This window comes from Ambystoma mexicanum, chromosome 3q (genome assembly GCF_040938575.1).
Source record: "Ambystoma mexicanum isolate Mex_15411 chromosome 3q, UKY_AmexF1_1, whole genome shotgun sequence".
In the NCBI taxonomy this organism is placed as follows: Eukaryota; Metazoa; Chordata; class Amphibia; order Caudata; family Ambystomatidae; genus Ambystoma; species Ambystoma mexicanum.
Window position 1 is genome coordinate 1,105,635,838 of NC_090926.1, and position 16,090 is coordinate 1,105,651,927.

The 16,090-nt window shown below is 39.3% G+C and overlaps 7 non-coding genes across 7 annotated transcripts; all 7 read left to right on the plus strand.

Moving 5' to 3' along the window:
* Positions 1-1,405: 1,405 nt before the first annotated feature.
* On the plus strand, positions 1,406-1,478 carry TRNAR-CCG (transfer RNA arginine (anticodon CCG)). Its single transcript has one exon. It is a non-coding gene; the product is annotated as a tRNA-Arg (tRNA).
* Positions 1,479-3,443: 1,965 nt separating this feature from the next.
* TRNAW-CCA (transfer RNA tryptophan (anticodon CCA)) lies at positions 3,444-3,516 on the plus strand. The gene has a single exon. It is a non-coding gene; the product is annotated as a tRNA-Trp (tRNA).
* A 1,966-nt stretch (positions 3,517-5,482) lies between these two features.
* On the plus strand, positions 5,483-5,555 carry TRNAR-CCG (transfer RNA arginine (anticodon CCG)). The gene has a single exon. It is a non-coding gene; the product is annotated as a tRNA-Arg (tRNA).
* Positions 5,556-7,520: 1,965 nt separating this feature from the next.
* On the plus strand, positions 7,521-7,593 carry TRNAR-CCG (transfer RNA arginine (anticodon CCG)). The gene has a single exon. It is a non-coding gene; the product is annotated as a tRNA-Arg (tRNA).
* A 1,965-nt stretch (positions 7,594-9,558) lies between these two features.
* Positions 9,559-9,631, plus strand: TRNAW-CCA (transfer RNA tryptophan (anticodon CCA)). The gene has a single exon. It is a non-coding gene; the product is annotated as a tRNA-Trp (tRNA).
* Positions 9,632-11,596: 1,965 nt separating this feature from the next.
* TRNAR-CCG (transfer RNA arginine (anticodon CCG)) lies at positions 11,597-11,669 on the plus strand. Its single transcript has one exon. It is a non-coding gene; the product is annotated as a tRNA-Arg (tRNA).
* A 4,005-nt stretch (positions 11,670-15,674) lies between these two features.
* On the plus strand, positions 15,675-15,747 carry TRNAR-CCG (transfer RNA arginine (anticodon CCG)). Its single transcript has one exon. It is a non-coding gene; the product is annotated as a tRNA-Arg (tRNA).
* The last annotated feature ends 343 nt before the right edge of the window (positions 15,748-16,090 follow it).

Sequence of the window (16,090 nt, forward strand, 5' to 3'; positions counted from 1 at the left end):
CATGTTACTGAACAGCACCTTCCTCTGCAAGAATACTAGCAGTAGAAAATATAGTCTTATGAGAATGAAGCCTGCTGTAAGAGCACCCGAAATAGCCCTATTGCCAGGGTCTCTGCAGAAAGTGGACACTGAGTTGAAACTACTTTCTTGAATTGATTGCACAGTTAAGTACACTTGTTGCTCGGCACTGTTGCCATTATGGAATCGGAGCAATTGAGAAAGACAACGGTCCGTACTGTAGAATAGAATCCTGTTGTGCTCTTTTTAGTGACCAATCGACACCAGTGTACCAGGAATACATAAACATGATAAAACAGGAAGAAAAGTGATGAATTCAAATGTAATGCATTTTATTTAGAAAAGTCCGCAAAAAATGCACCATTCAAAACTTGCAGTGAGTGATTAATAAGAGGATCTGAAACTATGTCAAAGGAAATGAATAGGTAAGACATGAAAATCACAAAAAATCTGGTGCTCAAGATGGATATTGTGTCAAGTGTCATGCCCATGAGACTCTGTGACACATGTTTCGGAAAATATCTGGCTTCAACAGGTGAAGGATTACTTGAAAAGTCAAGCAAATTAGCAAGGATGTTCCAACCTAGAAGAGGGCATTGCAGTGTGAGGGCATCATAGAAGTCATCATTAGAGACAATGAATACATTATCACTAAGTCAATGACCTCCTAGTTATTATCTTTACCAAGTGGGTGGCCGTGAGACAGTGATCACCACAGATAGGAAGTCAGAGATGTCAGGTGAAATGAAAATATGCCAGGCAAGAAATCTAGTTTGTAGAAATCATCAATTTTTGAGACAGAGTAAGAAAAATGCTGGAACTCTAGAATAGTGTCCATAATGGAAAAATCTTACAGCAATTCTTAAATTTTGTAAAGTGCGAATGCCAAGAATATAACACACAGTGCATCGAATTTACGCATTTGGCCAATCCAAAGCAGTTGCTAAGGATTGGTGCATGTCAGGACTATTTGTCCCTATTTTGAGTTCATCTTCATTTCCATCTGTAGAAAGTACCAGTATATACACATTTTTTAGAAGACAAAACATCAGAAGCCGAACTAAAAGCTATTTCAGTGCATATAAATCAAAATACTATAAATAAGGATGGCGAGGAGTAGCAACCACCGCACTGTATACTCTCTTCAATCAAAAGTGTTCAATATGAATTGCGGAAGGGTTTGTGTTGCAGGAGTTGTTCCTTTCTTTACCTTCGCTCACTGGACCTTCATATGCAAGGTGTGTTTTCCAAACTCACAGACTTGCTCTACATGTTGACTGTGTTTTTTTTTCATGTTTTTGTTGTTTTTGCCATGGGGTGTTTATTCTGTGTTTGAATTGGTGTTCAGTTGGTCTATTATGGTCAGATCAGTGCTTTTCTATCAAGTGGCCCTGTGGCCTAATGGATAAGGCATCAGCCTCCGAAGCTGGGGATTGTGGGTTTAAGTCCCACCTGGGTCGTCAATTATTTTTAATTTTGATCTTAATTAAATATGAACGAATTTCAACATATATTAACATAAAGATGATTAAAAGGTCTCATCAATGAAAATCATCACACTCATTTCATTCACCTTGTCAATACTGATGTATTACCGCGACACTATGCAGTAAAGACACGTGAATCTTGTCCTGTCTTCATAGAGCTGCCTTGCAACTGTGACATATCACTTAATATTTTGCTTCTCAGGGAGTATAGCAGCAGAGAAACATATACTGCTCATTCAATTCCTTATGAGGGCCCCAGCATTTAAGATGTTACTCTTAAGTGAGCTCCCCTGTAGCCACCAATTGCTGAAAAGTGTCTTCCTCAGGTGCCATCTCAACTGTGAAGAGAATCCTCCTAAGCTAGCCTCCTTGCAGTGACATGTCACTGAGAATCATTTTCCTCAGTGAGAATCTCTGCAGTGAAAAAGTTTCTCTTAAGGGATTGTCTCTGTCGTGGAATGTTACAGGAAGTCCTCTTGGTTGGGTAGTGTCCCTGGATTGTAGATCATCCTTTTATAGAGCTGCACTGCACTCACATGTTACTGAACAGCACCTTCCTCTGCAAGAATACTAGCATTAGAAAATATAGTCTTATGAGAATGAAGCCTGCTGTAAGAGCACCCGAAATAGCCCTACTGCCAGTGTCTCTGCAGAAAGTGGACACTGAGTTGAAACTACTTTCTTGAATTGATTGCACAGTTAAGTACACTTGTTGCTCGGCACTGTTGCCATTATGGAATCGGAGCAATTGAGAAAGACAACGGTCCGTACTGTAGAATAGAATCCTGTTGTGCTCTTTTTAGTGACCAATCGACACCAGTGTACCAGGAATACATAAACATGATAAAACAGGAAGAAAAGTGATGAATTCAAATGTAATGCATTTTATTTAGAAAAGTCCGCAAAAAATGCACCATTCAAAACTTGCAGTGAGTGATTAATAAGAGGATCTGAAACTATGTCAAAGGAAATGAATAGGTAAGACATGAAAATCACAAAAAATCTGGTGCTCAAGATGGATATTGTGTCAAGTGTCATGCCCATGAGACTCTGTGACACATGTTTCGGAAAATATCTGGCTTCAACAGGTGAAGGATTACTTGAAAAGTCAAGCAAATTAGCAAGGATGTTCCAACCTAGAAGAGGGCATTGCAGTGTGAGGGCATCATAGAAGTCATCATTAGAGACAATGAATACATTATCACTAAGTCAATGACCTCCTAGTTATTATCTTTACCAAGTGGGTGGCCGTGAGACAGTGATCACCACAGATAGGAAGTCAGAGATGTCAGGTGAAATGAAAATATGCCAGGCAAGAAATCTAGTTTGTAGAAATCATCAATTTTTGAGACAGAGTAAGAAAAATGCTGGAACTCTAGAATAGTGTCCATAATGGAAAAATCTTACAGCAATTCTTAAATTTTGTAAAGTGCGAATGCCAAGAATATAACACACAGTGCATCGAATTTACGCATTTGGCCAATCCAAAGCAGTTGCTAAGGATTGGTGCATGTCAGGACTATTTGTCCCTATTTTGAGTTCATCTTCATTTCCATCTGTAGAAAGTACCAGTATATACACATTTTTTAGAAGACAAAACATCAGAAGCCGAACTAAAAGCTATTTCAGTGCATATAAATCAAAATACTATAAATAAGGATGGCGAGGAGTAGCAACCACCGCACTGTATACTCTCTTCAATCAAAAGTGTTCAATATGAATTGCGGAAGGGTTTGTGTTGCAGGAGTTGTTCCTTTCTTTACCTTCGCTCACTGGACCATCATATGCAAGGTGTGTTTTCCAAACTCACAGACTTGCTTTACATGTTGACTGTGTTTTTTTCATGTTTTTGTTGTTTTTGCCATGGGGTGTTTATTCTGTGTGTGAATTGGTGTTCAGATGGTCTATTATGGTCAGATCAGTGCTTTTCCATCAAGTGGCCCTGTGGCCTAATGGATAAGGCATCAGCCTCCAAAGCTGGGGATTGTGGGTTCAAGTCCCACCTGGGTCGTCAATTATTTTTAATTTTGATCTTAATTAAATATGAACGAATTTCAACATATATTAACATAAAGATGATTAAAAGGTCTAATCAATGAAAATCATCACACTCATTTCATACACCTTGTCAATACTGATGTATTACCGCGACACTATGCAGTAAAGACACGTGAATCTTGTCCTGTCTTCATAGAGCTGCCTTGCAACTGTGACATATCACTTAATATTTTGCTTCTCAGGGAGTATAGCAGCAGAGAAACATATACTGCTCATTCAATTCCTTATGAGGGCCCCAGCATTTAAGATGTTACTCTTAAGTGAGCTCCCCTGTAGCCACCAATTGCTGAAAAGTGTCTTCCTCAGGTGCCATCTCAACTGTGAAGAGAATCCTCCTAAGCTAGCCTCCTTGCAGTGACATGGCACTGAGAATCATTTTCCTCAGTGAGAATCTCTGCAGTGAAAAAGTTTCTCTTAAGGGATTGTCTCTGTCGTGGAATGTTACAGGAAGTCCTCTTGGTTGGGTAGTGTCCCTGGTTTGTAGATCATCCTTTTATAGAGCTGCACTGCACTCACATGTTACTGAACAGCACCTTCCTCTGCAAGAATACTAGCAGTAGAAAATATAGTCTTATGAGAATGAAGCCCGCTGTAAGAGCACCCGAAATAGCCCTACTGCCAGTGTCTCTGCAGAAAGTGGACACTGAGTTGAAACTACTTTCTTGAATTGATTGCACAGTTAAGTACCCTTGTTGCTCGGCACTGTTGCCATTATGGAATCGGAGCGATTGAGAAAGACAACGGTCCGTACTGTAGATAGAATCCTGTTGTGCTCTTTTTAGTGACCAATCGACACCAGTGTACCAGGAATACATAAACATGATAAAACAGGAAGAAAAGTGATGAATTCAAATGTAATGCATTTTATTTAGAAAAGTCCACAAAACCTGCACCATTCAAAACTTGCAGTGAGTGATTAATAAGAGGATCTGAAACTATGTCAAAGGAAATGAATAGGTAAGACATGAAAATCACAAAAAATCTGGTGCTCAAGATGGATATTGTGTCAAGTGTCATGCCCATGAGACTCTGTGACACATGTTTCGGAAAATATCTGGCTTCAACAGGTGAAGGATTACTTGAAAAGTCAAGCAAGTTAGCAAGGATGTTCCAACCTAGAAGAGGGCATTGCAGTGTGAGGGCATCATAGAAGTCATCATTAGAGACAATGAATACATTATCACTAAGTCAATGACCTCCTAGTTATTATCTTTACCAAGTGGGTGGCCGTGAGACAGTGATCACCACAGATAGGAAGTCAGAGATGTCAGGTGAAATGAAAATATGCCAGGCAAGAAATCTAGTTTGTAGAAATCATCAATTTTTGAGACAGAGTAAGAAAAATGCTGGAACTCTAGAATAGTGTCCATAATGGAAAAATCTTACAGCAATTCTTAAATTTTGTAAAGTGCGAATGCCAAGAATATAACACACAGTGCATCGAATTTACGCATTTGGCCAATCCAAAGCAGTTGCTAAGGATTGGTGTATGTCAGGACTATTTGTCCCTATTTTGAGTTCATCTTCATTTCCATCTATAGAAAGTACCAGTACATACAAATTTTTTAGAAGACAAAACATCAGAAGCCAAACTAAAAGCTATTTCAGTGCATATAAATCAAAATACTATAAATAAGGATGGCGAGGAGTAGCAACCACCGCACTGTATACTCTCTTCAATCAAAAGTGTTCAATATGAATTGCGGAAGGGTTTGTGTTGCAGGAGTTGTTCCTTTCTTTACCTTCGCTCACTGGACCTTCATATGCAAGGTGTGTTTTCCAAACTCACAGACTTGCTCTACATGTTGACTGTGTTTTTTTTTCATGTTTTTGTTGTTTTTGCCATGGGGTGTTTATTCTGTGTTTGAATTGGTGTTCAGTTGGTCTATTATGGTCAGATCAGTGCTTTTCTATCAAGTGGCCCTGTGGCCTAATGGATAAGGCATCAGCCTCCGAAGCTGGGGATTGTGGGTTTAAGTCCCACCTGGGTCGTCAATTATTTTTAATTTTGATCTTAATTAAATATGAACGAATTTCAACATATATTAACATAAAGATGATTAAAAGGTCTCATCAATGAAAATCATCACACTCATTTCATTCACCTTGTCAATACTGATGTATTACCGCGACACTATGCAGTAAAGACACGTGAATCTTGTCCTGTCTTCATAGAGCTGCCTTGCAACTGTGACATATCACTTAATATTTTGCTTCTCAGGGAGTATAGCAGCAGAGAAACATATACTGCTCATTCAATTCCTTATGAGGGCCCCAGCATTTAAGATGTTACTCTTAAGTGAGCTCCCCTGTAGCCACCAATTGCTGAAAAGTGTCTTCCTCAGGTGCCATGTCAACTGTGAAGAGAATCCTCCTAAGCTAGCCTCCTTGCAGTGACATGTCACTGAGAATCATTTTCCTCAGTGAGAATCTCTGCAGTGAAAAAGTTTCTCTTAAGGGATTGTCTCTGTAGTGGAATGTTACAGGAAGTCCTCTTGGTTGGGTAGTGTCCCTGGATTGTAGATCATCCTTTTATAGAGCTGCACTGCACTCACATGTTACTGAACAGCACCTTCCTCTGCAAGAATACTAGCAGTAGAAAATATAGTCTTATGAGAATGAAGCCTGCTGTAAGAGCACCCGAATTAGCCCTATTGCCAGTGTCTCTGCAGAAAGTGGACACTGAGTTGAAACTACTTTCTTGAATTGATTGCACAGTTAAGTACCCTTGTTGCTCGGCACTGTTGCCATTATGGAATCGGAGCAATTGAGAAAGACAACGGTCCGTACTGTAGAATAGAATCCTGTTGTGATCTTTTTAGTGACCAATCGACACTAGTGTACTAGGAATACATAAACATGATAAAACCGGAAGAAAAGTGATGAATTCAAATGTAATGCATTTTATTTAGAAAAGTCCACAAAACCTGCACCATTCAAAACTTGCAGTGAGTGATTAATAAGAGGATCTGAAACTATGTCAAAGGAAATGAATAGGTAAGACATGAAAATCACAAAAAATCTGGTGCTCAAGATGGATATTGTGTCAAGTGTCATGCCCATGAGACTCTGTGACACATGTTTCGGAAAATATCTGGCTTCAACAGGTGAAGGATTACTTGAAAAGTCAAGCAAATTAGCAAGGATGTTCCAACCTAGAAGAGGGCATTGCAGTGTGAGGGCATCATAGAAGTCATCATTAGAGACAATGAATACATTATCACTAAGTCAATGACCTCCTAGTTATTATCTTTACCAAGTGGGTGGCCGTGAGACAGTGATCACCACAGATAGGAAGTCAGAGATGTCAGGTGAAATGAAAATATGCCAGGCAAGAAATCTAGTTTGTAGAAATCATCAATTTTTGAGACAGAGTAAGAAAAATGCTGGAACTCTAGAATAGTGTCCATAATGGAAAAATCTTACAGCAATTCTTAAATTTTGTAAAGTGCGAATGCCAAGAATATAACACACAGTGCATCGAATTTACGCATTTGGCCAATCCAAAGCAGTTGCTAAGGATTGGTGCATGTCAGGACTATTTGTCCCTATTTTGAGTTCATCTTCATTTCCATCTGTAGAAAGTACCAGTATATACACATTTTTTAGAAGACAAAACATCAGAAGCCGAACTAAAAGCTATTTCAGTGCATATAAATCAAAATGCTATAAATAAGGATGGCGAGGAGTAGCAACCACCGCACTGTATACTCTCTTCAATCAAAAGTGTTCAATATGAATTGCGGAAGGGTTTGTGTTGCAGGAGTTGTTCCTTTCTTTACCTTCGCTCACTGGACCATCATATGCAAGGTGTGTTTTCCAAACTCACAGACTTGCTTTACATGTTGACTGTGTTTTTTTCATGTTTTTGTTGTTTTTGCCATGGGGTGTTTATTCTGTGTGTGAATTGGTGTTCAGCTGGTCTATTATGGTCAGATCAGTGCATTTCCATCAAGTGGCCCTGTGGCCTAATGGATAAGGCATCAGCCTCCGAAGCTGGGGATTGTGGGTTCAAGTCCCACCTGGGTCGTCAATTATTTTTAATTTTGATCTTAATTAAATATGAACGAATTTCAACATATATTAACATAAAGATGATTAAAAGGTCTCATCAATGAAAATCATCACACTCATTTCATTCACCTTGTCAATACTGATGTATTACCGCGACACTATGCAGTAAAGACACGTGAATCTTGTCCTGTCTTCATAGAGCCGCCTTGCAACTGTGACATATCACTTAATATTTTGCTTCTCAGGGAGTATAGCAGCAGAGAAATATATACTGCTCATTCAATTCCTTATGAGGGCCCCAGCATTTAAGATGTTACTCTTAAGTGAGCTCCCCTGTAGCCACCAATTGCTGAAAAGTGTCTTCCTCAGGTGCCATCTCAACTGTGAAGAGAATCCTCCTAAGCTAGCCTCCTTGCAGTGACATGGCACTGAGAATCATTTTCCTCAGTGAGAATCTCTGCAGTGAAAAAGTTTCTCTTAAGGGATTGTCTCTGTCGTGGAATGTTACAGGAAGTCCTCTTGGTTGGGTAGTGTCCCTGGATTGTAGATCATCCTTTTATAGAGCTGCACTGCACTCACATGTTACTGAACAGCACCTTCCTCTGCAAGAATACTAGCAGTAGAAAATATAGTCTTATGAGAATGAAGCCTGCTGTAAGAGCACCCGAAATAGCCCTATTGCCAGGGTCTCTGCAGAAAGTGGACACTGAGTTGAAACTACTTTCTTGAATTGATTGCACAGTTAAGTACACTTGTTGCTCGGCACTGTTGCCATTATGGAATCGGAGCAATTGAGAAAGACAACGGTCCGTACTGTAGAATAGAATCCTGTTGTGCTCTTTTTAGTGACCAATCGACACCAGTGTACCAGGAATACATAAACATGATAAAACAGGAAGAAAAGTGATGAATTCAAATGTAATGCATTTTATTTAGAAAAGTCCGCAAAAAATGCACCATTCAAAACTTGCAGTGAGTGATTAATAAGAGGATCTGAAACTATGTCAAAGGAAATGAATAGGTAAGACATGAAAATCACAAAAAATCTGGTGCTCAAGATGGATATTGTGTCAAGTGTCATGCCCATGAGACTCTGTGACACATGTTTCGGAAAATATCTGGCTTCAACAGGTGAAGGATTACTTGAAAAGTCAAGCAAATTAGCAAGGATGTTCCAACCTAGAAGAGGGCATTGCAGTGTGAGGGCATCATAGAAGTCATCATTAGAGACAATGAATACATTATCACTAAGTCAATGACCTCCTAGTTATTATCTTTACCAAGTGGGTGGCCGTGAGACAGTGATCACCACAGATAGGAAGTCAGAGATGTCAGGTGAAATGAAAATATGCCAGGCAAGAAATCTAGTTTGTAGAAATCATCAATTTTTGAGACAGAGTAAGAAAAATGCTGGAACTCTAGAATAGTGTCCATAATGGAAAAATCTTACAGCAATTCTTAAATTTTGTAAAGTGCGAATGCCAAGAATATAACACACAGTGCATCGAATTTACGCATTTGGCCAATCCAAAGCAGTTGCTAAGGATTGGTGCATGTCAGGACTATTTGTCCCTATTTTGAGTTCATCTTCATTTCCATCTGTAGAAAGTACCAGTATATACACATTTTTTAGAAGACAAAACATCAGAAGCCGAACTAAAAGCTATTTCAGTGCATATAAATCAAAATACTATAAATAAGGATGGCGAGGAGTAGCAACCACCGCACTGTATACTCTCTTCAATCAAAAGTGTTCAATATGAATTGCGGAAGGGTTTGTGTTGCAGGAGTTGTTCCTTTCTTTACCTTCGCTCACTGGACCATCATATGCAAGGTGTGTTTTCCAAACTCACAGACTTGCTTTACATGTTGACTGTGTTTTTTTCATGTTTTTGTTGTTTTTGCCATGGGGTGTTTATTCTGTGTGTGAATTGGTGTTCAGATGGTCTATTATGGTCAGATCAGTGCTTTTCCATCAAGTGGCCCTGTGGCCTAATGGATAAGGCATCAGCCTCCAAAGCTGGGGATTGTGGGTTCAAGTCCCACCTGGGTCGTCAATTATTTTTAATTTTGATCTTAATTAAATATGAACGAATTTCAACATATATTAACATAAAGATGATTAAAAGGTCTAATCAATGAAAATCATCACACTCATTTCATACACCTTGTCAATACTGATGTATTACCGCGACACTATGCAGTAAAGACACGTGAATCTTGTCCTGTCTTCATAGAGCTGCCTTGCAACTGTGACATATCACTTAATATTTTGCTTCTCAGGGAGTATAGCAGCAGAGAAACATATACTGCTCATTCAATTCCTTATGAGGGCCCCAGCATTTAAGATGTTACTCTTAAGTGAGCTCCCCTGTAGCCACCAATTGCTGAAAAGTGTCTTCCTCAGGTGCCATCTCAACTGTGAAGAGAATCCTCCTAAGCTAGCCTCCTTGCAGTGACATGGCACTGAGAATCATTTTCCTCAGTGAGAATCTCTGCAGTGAAAAAGTTTCTCTTAAGGGATTGTCTCTGTCGTGGAATGTTACAGGAAGTCCTCTTGGTTGGGTAGTGTCCCTGGATTGTAGATCATCCTTTTATAGAGCTGCACTGCACTCACATGTTACTGAACAGCACCTTCCTCTGCAAGAATACTAGCAGTAGAAAATATAGTCTTATGAGAATGAAGCCCGCTGTAAGAGCACCCGAAATAGCCCTACTGCCAGTGTCTCTGCAGAAAGTGGACACTGAGTTGAAACTACTTTCTTGAATTGATTGCACAGTTAAGTACACTTGTTGCTCGGCACTGTTGCCATTATGGAATCGGAGCAATTGAGAAAGACAACGGTCCGTACTGTAGAATAGAATCCTGTTGTGCTCTTTTTAGTGACCAATCGACACCAGTGTACCAGGAATACATAAACATGATAAAACAGGAAGAAAAGTGATGAATTCAAATGTAATGCATTTTATTTAGAAAAGTCCACAAAAAATGCACCATTCAAAACTTGCAGTGAGTGATTAATAAGAGGATCTGAAACTATGTCAAAGGAAATGAATAGGTAAGACATGAAAATCACAAAAAATCTGGTGCTCAAGATGGATATTGTGTCAAGTGTCATGCCCATGAGACTCTGTGACACATGTTTCGGACAATATCTGGCTTCAACAGGTGAAGGATTACTTGAAAAGTCAAGCAAATTAGCAAGGATGTTCCAACCTAGAAGAGGGCATTGCAGTGTGAGGGCATCATAGAAGTCATCATTAGAGACAATGAATACATTATCACTAAGTCAATGACCTCCTAGTTATTATCTTTACCAAGTGGGTGGCCGTGAGACAGTGATCACCACAGATAGGAAGTCAGAGATGTCAGGTGAAATGAAAATATGCCAGGCAAGAAATCTAGTTTGTAGAAATCATCAATTTTTGAGACAGAGTAAGAAAAATGCTGGAACTCTAGAATAGTGTCCATAGTGGAAAAATCTTACAGCAATTCTTAAATTTTGTAAAGTGCGAATGCCAAGAATATAACACACAGGGCATCGAATTTACGCATTTGACCAATCCAAAGCAGTTGCTAAGGATTGGTGCATGTCAGGACTATTTGTCCCTATTTTCAGTTCATCTTCATTTCCATCTGTAGAAAGTACCAGTATATACACATTTTTTAGAAGACAAAACATCAGAAGCCGAACTAAAAGCTATTTCAGTGCATATAAATCAAAATACTATAAATAAGGATGGCGAGGAGTAGCAACCACCGCACTGTATACTCTCTTCAATCAAAAGTGTTCAATATGAATTGCGGAAGGGTTTGTGTTGCAGGAGTTGTTCCTTTCTTTACCTTCGCTCACTGGACCATCATATGCAAGGTGTGTTTTCCAAACTCACAGACTTGCTTTACATGTTGACTGTGTTTTTTTCATGTTTTTGTTGTTTTTGCCATGGGGTGTTTATTCTGTGTGTGAATTGGTGTTCAGATGGTCTATTATGGTCAGATCAGTGCTTTTCCATCAAGTGGCCCTGTGGCCTAATGGATAAGGCATCAGCCTCCGAAGCTGGGAATTGTGGGTTCAAGTCCCACCTGGGTCGTCAATTATTTTTAATTTTGATCTTAATTAAATATGAACGAATTTCAACATATATTAACATAAAGATGATTAAAAGGTCTCATCAATGAAAATCATCACACTCATTTCATTCACCTTGTCAATACTGATGTATTACCGCGACACTATGCAGTAAAGACACGTGAATCTTGTCCTGTCTTCATAGAGCTGCCTTGCAACTGTGACATATCACTTAATATTTTGCTTCTCAGGGAGTATAGCAGCAGAGAAACAGATACTGCTAATTCAATTCCTTATGAGGGCCCCAGCATTTAAGATGTTACTCTTAAGTGAGCTCCCCTGTAGCCACCAATTGCTGAAAAGTGTCTTCCTCAGGTGCCATCTCAACTGTGAAGAGAATCCTCCTAAGCTAGCCTCCTTGCAGTGACATGGCACTGAGAATCATTTTCCTCAGTGAGAATCTCTGCAGTGAAAAAGTTTCTCTTAAGGGATTGTCTCTGTCGTGGAATGTTACAGGAAGTCCTCTTGGTTGGGTAGTGTCCCTGGATTGTAGATCATCCTTTTATAGAGCTGCACTGCACTCACATGTTACTGAACAGCACCTTCCTCTGCAAGAATACTAGCATTAGAAAATATAGTCTTATGAGAATGAAGCCTGCTGTAAGAGCACCCGAATTAGCCCTATTGCCAGTGTCTCTGCAGAAAGTGGACACTGAGTTGAAACTACTTTCTTGAATTGATTGCACAGTTAAGTACCCTTGTTGCTCGGCACTGTTGCCATTATGGAATCGGAGCAATTGAGAAAGACAACGGTCCGTACTGTAGAATAGAATCCTGTTGTGCTCTTTTTAGTGACCAATCGACACTAGTGTACTAGGAATACATAAACATGATAAAACCGGAAGAAAAGTGATGAATTCAAATGTAATGCATTTTATTTAGAAAAGTCCACAAAACCTGCACCATTCAAAACTTGCAGTGAGTGATTAATAAGAGGATCTGAAACTATGTCAAAGGAAATGAATAGGTAAGACATGAAAATCACAAAAAATCTGGTGCTCAAGATGGATATTGTGTCAAGTGTCATGCCCATGAGACTCTGTGACACATGTTTTGGAAAATATCTGGCTTCAACAGGTGAAGGATTACTTGAAAAGTCAAGCAAGTTAGCAAGGATGTTCCAACCTAGAAGAGGGCATTGCAGTGTGAGGGCATCATAGAAGTCATCATTAGAGACAATGAATACATTATCACTAAGTCAATGACCTCCTAGTTATTATCTTTACCAAGTGGGTGGCCGTGAGACAGTGATCACCACAGATAGGAAGTCAGAGATGTCAGGTGAAATGAAAATATGCCAGGCAAGAAATCTAGTTTGTAGAAATCATCAATTTTTGAGACAGAGTAAGAAAAATGCTGGAACTCTAGAATAGTGTCCATAATGGAAAAATCTTACAGCAATTCTTAAATTTTGTAAAGTGCGAATGCCAAGAATATAACACACAGTGCATCGAATTTACGCATTTGGCCAATCCAAAGCAGTTGCTAAGGATTGGTGCATGTCAGGACTATTTGTCCCTATTTTGAGTTCATCTTCATTTCCATCTGTAGAAAGTACCAGTATATACACATTTTTTAGAAGACAAAACATCAGAAGCCGAACTAAAAGCTATTTCAGTGCATATAAATCAAAATACTATAAATAAGGATGGCGAGGAGTAGCAACCACCGCACTGTATACTCTCTTCAATCAAAAGTGTTCAATATGAATTGCGGAAGGGTTTGTGTTGCAGGAGTTGTTCCTTTCTTTACCTTCGCTCACTGGACCATCATATGCAAGGTGTGTTTTCCAAACTCACAGACTTGCTTTACATGTTGACTGTGTTTTTTTCATGTTCTTGTTGTTTTTGCCATGGGGTGTTTATTCTGTGTGTGAATTGGTGTTCAGATGGTCTATTATGGTCAGATCAGTGCTTTTCCATCAAGTGGCCCTGTGGCCTAATGGATAAGGCATCACCCTCCGAAGCTGGGGATTGTGGGTTCAAGTCCCAGCTGGGTCGTCAATTATTTTTAATTTTGATCTTAATTAAATATGAACGAATTTCAACATATATTAACATAAAGATGATTAAAAGGTCTCATCAATGAAAATCATCACACTCATTTCATTCACCTTGTCAATACTGATGTATTACCGCGACACTATGCAGTAAAGACACGTGAATCTTGTCCTGTCTTCATAGAGCTGCCTTGCAACTGTGACATATCACTTAATATTTTGCTTCTCAGGGAGTATAGCAGCAGAGAAACATATACTGCTCATTCAATTCCTTATGAGGGCCCCAGCATTTAAGATGTTACTCTTAAGTGAGCTCCCCTGTAGCCACCAATTGCTGAAAAGTGTCTTCCTCAGGTGCCATCTCAACTGTGAAGAGAATCCTCCTAAGCTAGCCTCCTTGCAGTGACATGGCACTGAGAATCATTTTCCTCAGTGAGAATCTCTGCAGTGAAAAAGTTTCTCTTAAGGGATTGTCTCTGTCGTGGAATGTTACAGGAAGTCCTCTTGGTTGGGTAGTGTCCCTGGTTTGTAGATCATCCTTTTATAGAGCTGCACTGCACTCACATGTTACTGAACAGCACCTTCCTCTGCAAGAATACTAGCAGTAGAAAATATAGTCTTATGAGAATGAAGCCCGCTGTAAGAGCACCCGAAATAGCCCTACTGCCAGTGTCTCTGCAGAAAGTGGACACTGAGTTGAAACTACTTTCTTGAATTGATTGCACAGTTAAGTACCCTTGTTGCTCGGCACTGTTGCCATTATGGAATCGGAGCGATTGAGAAAGACAACGGTCCGTACTGTAGAATAGAATCCTGTTGTGCTCTTTTTAGTGACCAATCGACACCAGTGTACCAGGAATACATAAACATGATAAAACAGGAAGAAAAGTGATGAATTCAAATGTAATGCATTTTATTTAGAAAAGTCCACAAAACCTGCACCATTCAAAACTTGCAGTGAGTGATTAATAAGAGGATCTGAAACTATGTCAAAGGAAATGAATAGGTAAGACATGAAAATCACAAAAAATCTGGTGCTCAAGATGGATATTGTGTCAAGTGTCATGCCCATGAGACTCTGTGACACATGTTTCGGAAAATATCTGGCTTCAACAGGTGAAGGATTACTTGAAAAGTCAAGCAAGTTAGCAAGGATGTTCCAACCTAGAAGAGGGCATTGCAGTGTGAGGGCATCATAGAAGTCATCATTAGAGACAATGAATACATTATCACTAAGTCAATGACCTCCTAGTTATTATCTTTACCAAGTGGGTGGCCGTGAGACAGTGATCACCACAGATAGGAAGTCAGAGATGTCAGGTGAAATGAAAATATGCCAGGCAAGAAATCTAGTTTGTAGAAATCATCAATTTTTGAGACAGAGTAAGAAAAATGCTGGAACTCTAGAATAGTGTCCATAATGGAAAAATCTTACAGCAATTCTTAAATTTTGTAAAGTGCGAATGCCAAGAATATAACACACAGTGCATCGAATTTACGCATTTGGCCAATCCAAAGCAGTTGCTAAGGATTGGTGTATGTCAGGACTATTTGTCCCTATTTTGAGTTCATCTTCATTTCCATCTATAGAAAGTACCAGTACATACAAATTTTTTAGAAGACAAAACATCAGAAGCCAAACTAAAAGCTATTTCAGTGCATATAAATCAAAATACTATAAATAAGGATGGCGAGGAGTAGCAACCACCGCACTGTATACTCTCTTCAATCAAAAGTGTTCAATATGAATTGCGGAAGGGTTTGTGTTGCAGGAGTTGTTCCTTTCTTTACCTTCGCTCACTGGACCTTCATATGCAAGGTGTGTTTTCCAAACTCACAGACTTGCTCTACATGTTGACTGTGTTTTTTTTTCATGTTTTTGTTGTTTTTGCCATGGGGTGTTTATTCTGTGTTTGAATTGGTGTTCAGTTGGTCTATTATGGTCAGATCAGTGCTTTTCTATCAAGTGGCCCTGTGGCCTAATGGATAAGGCATCAGCCTCCGAAGCTGGGGATTGTGGGTTTAAGTCCCACCTGGGTCGTCAGTTATTTTTAATTTTGATCTTAATTAAATATGAACGAATTTCAACATATATTAACATAAAGATGATTAAAAGGTCTCATCAATGAAAATCATCACACTCATTTCATTCACCTTGTCAATACTGATGTATTACCGCGACACTATGCAGTAAAGACACGTGAATCTTGTCCTGTCTTCATAGAGCTGCCTTGCAACTGTGACATATCACTTAATATTTTGCTTCTCAGGGAGTATAGCAGCAGAGAAACATATACTGCTCATTCAATTCCTTATGAGGGCCCCAGCATTTAAGATGTTACTCTTAAGTGAGCTCCCCTGTAGCCACCAATTGCTGAAAAGTG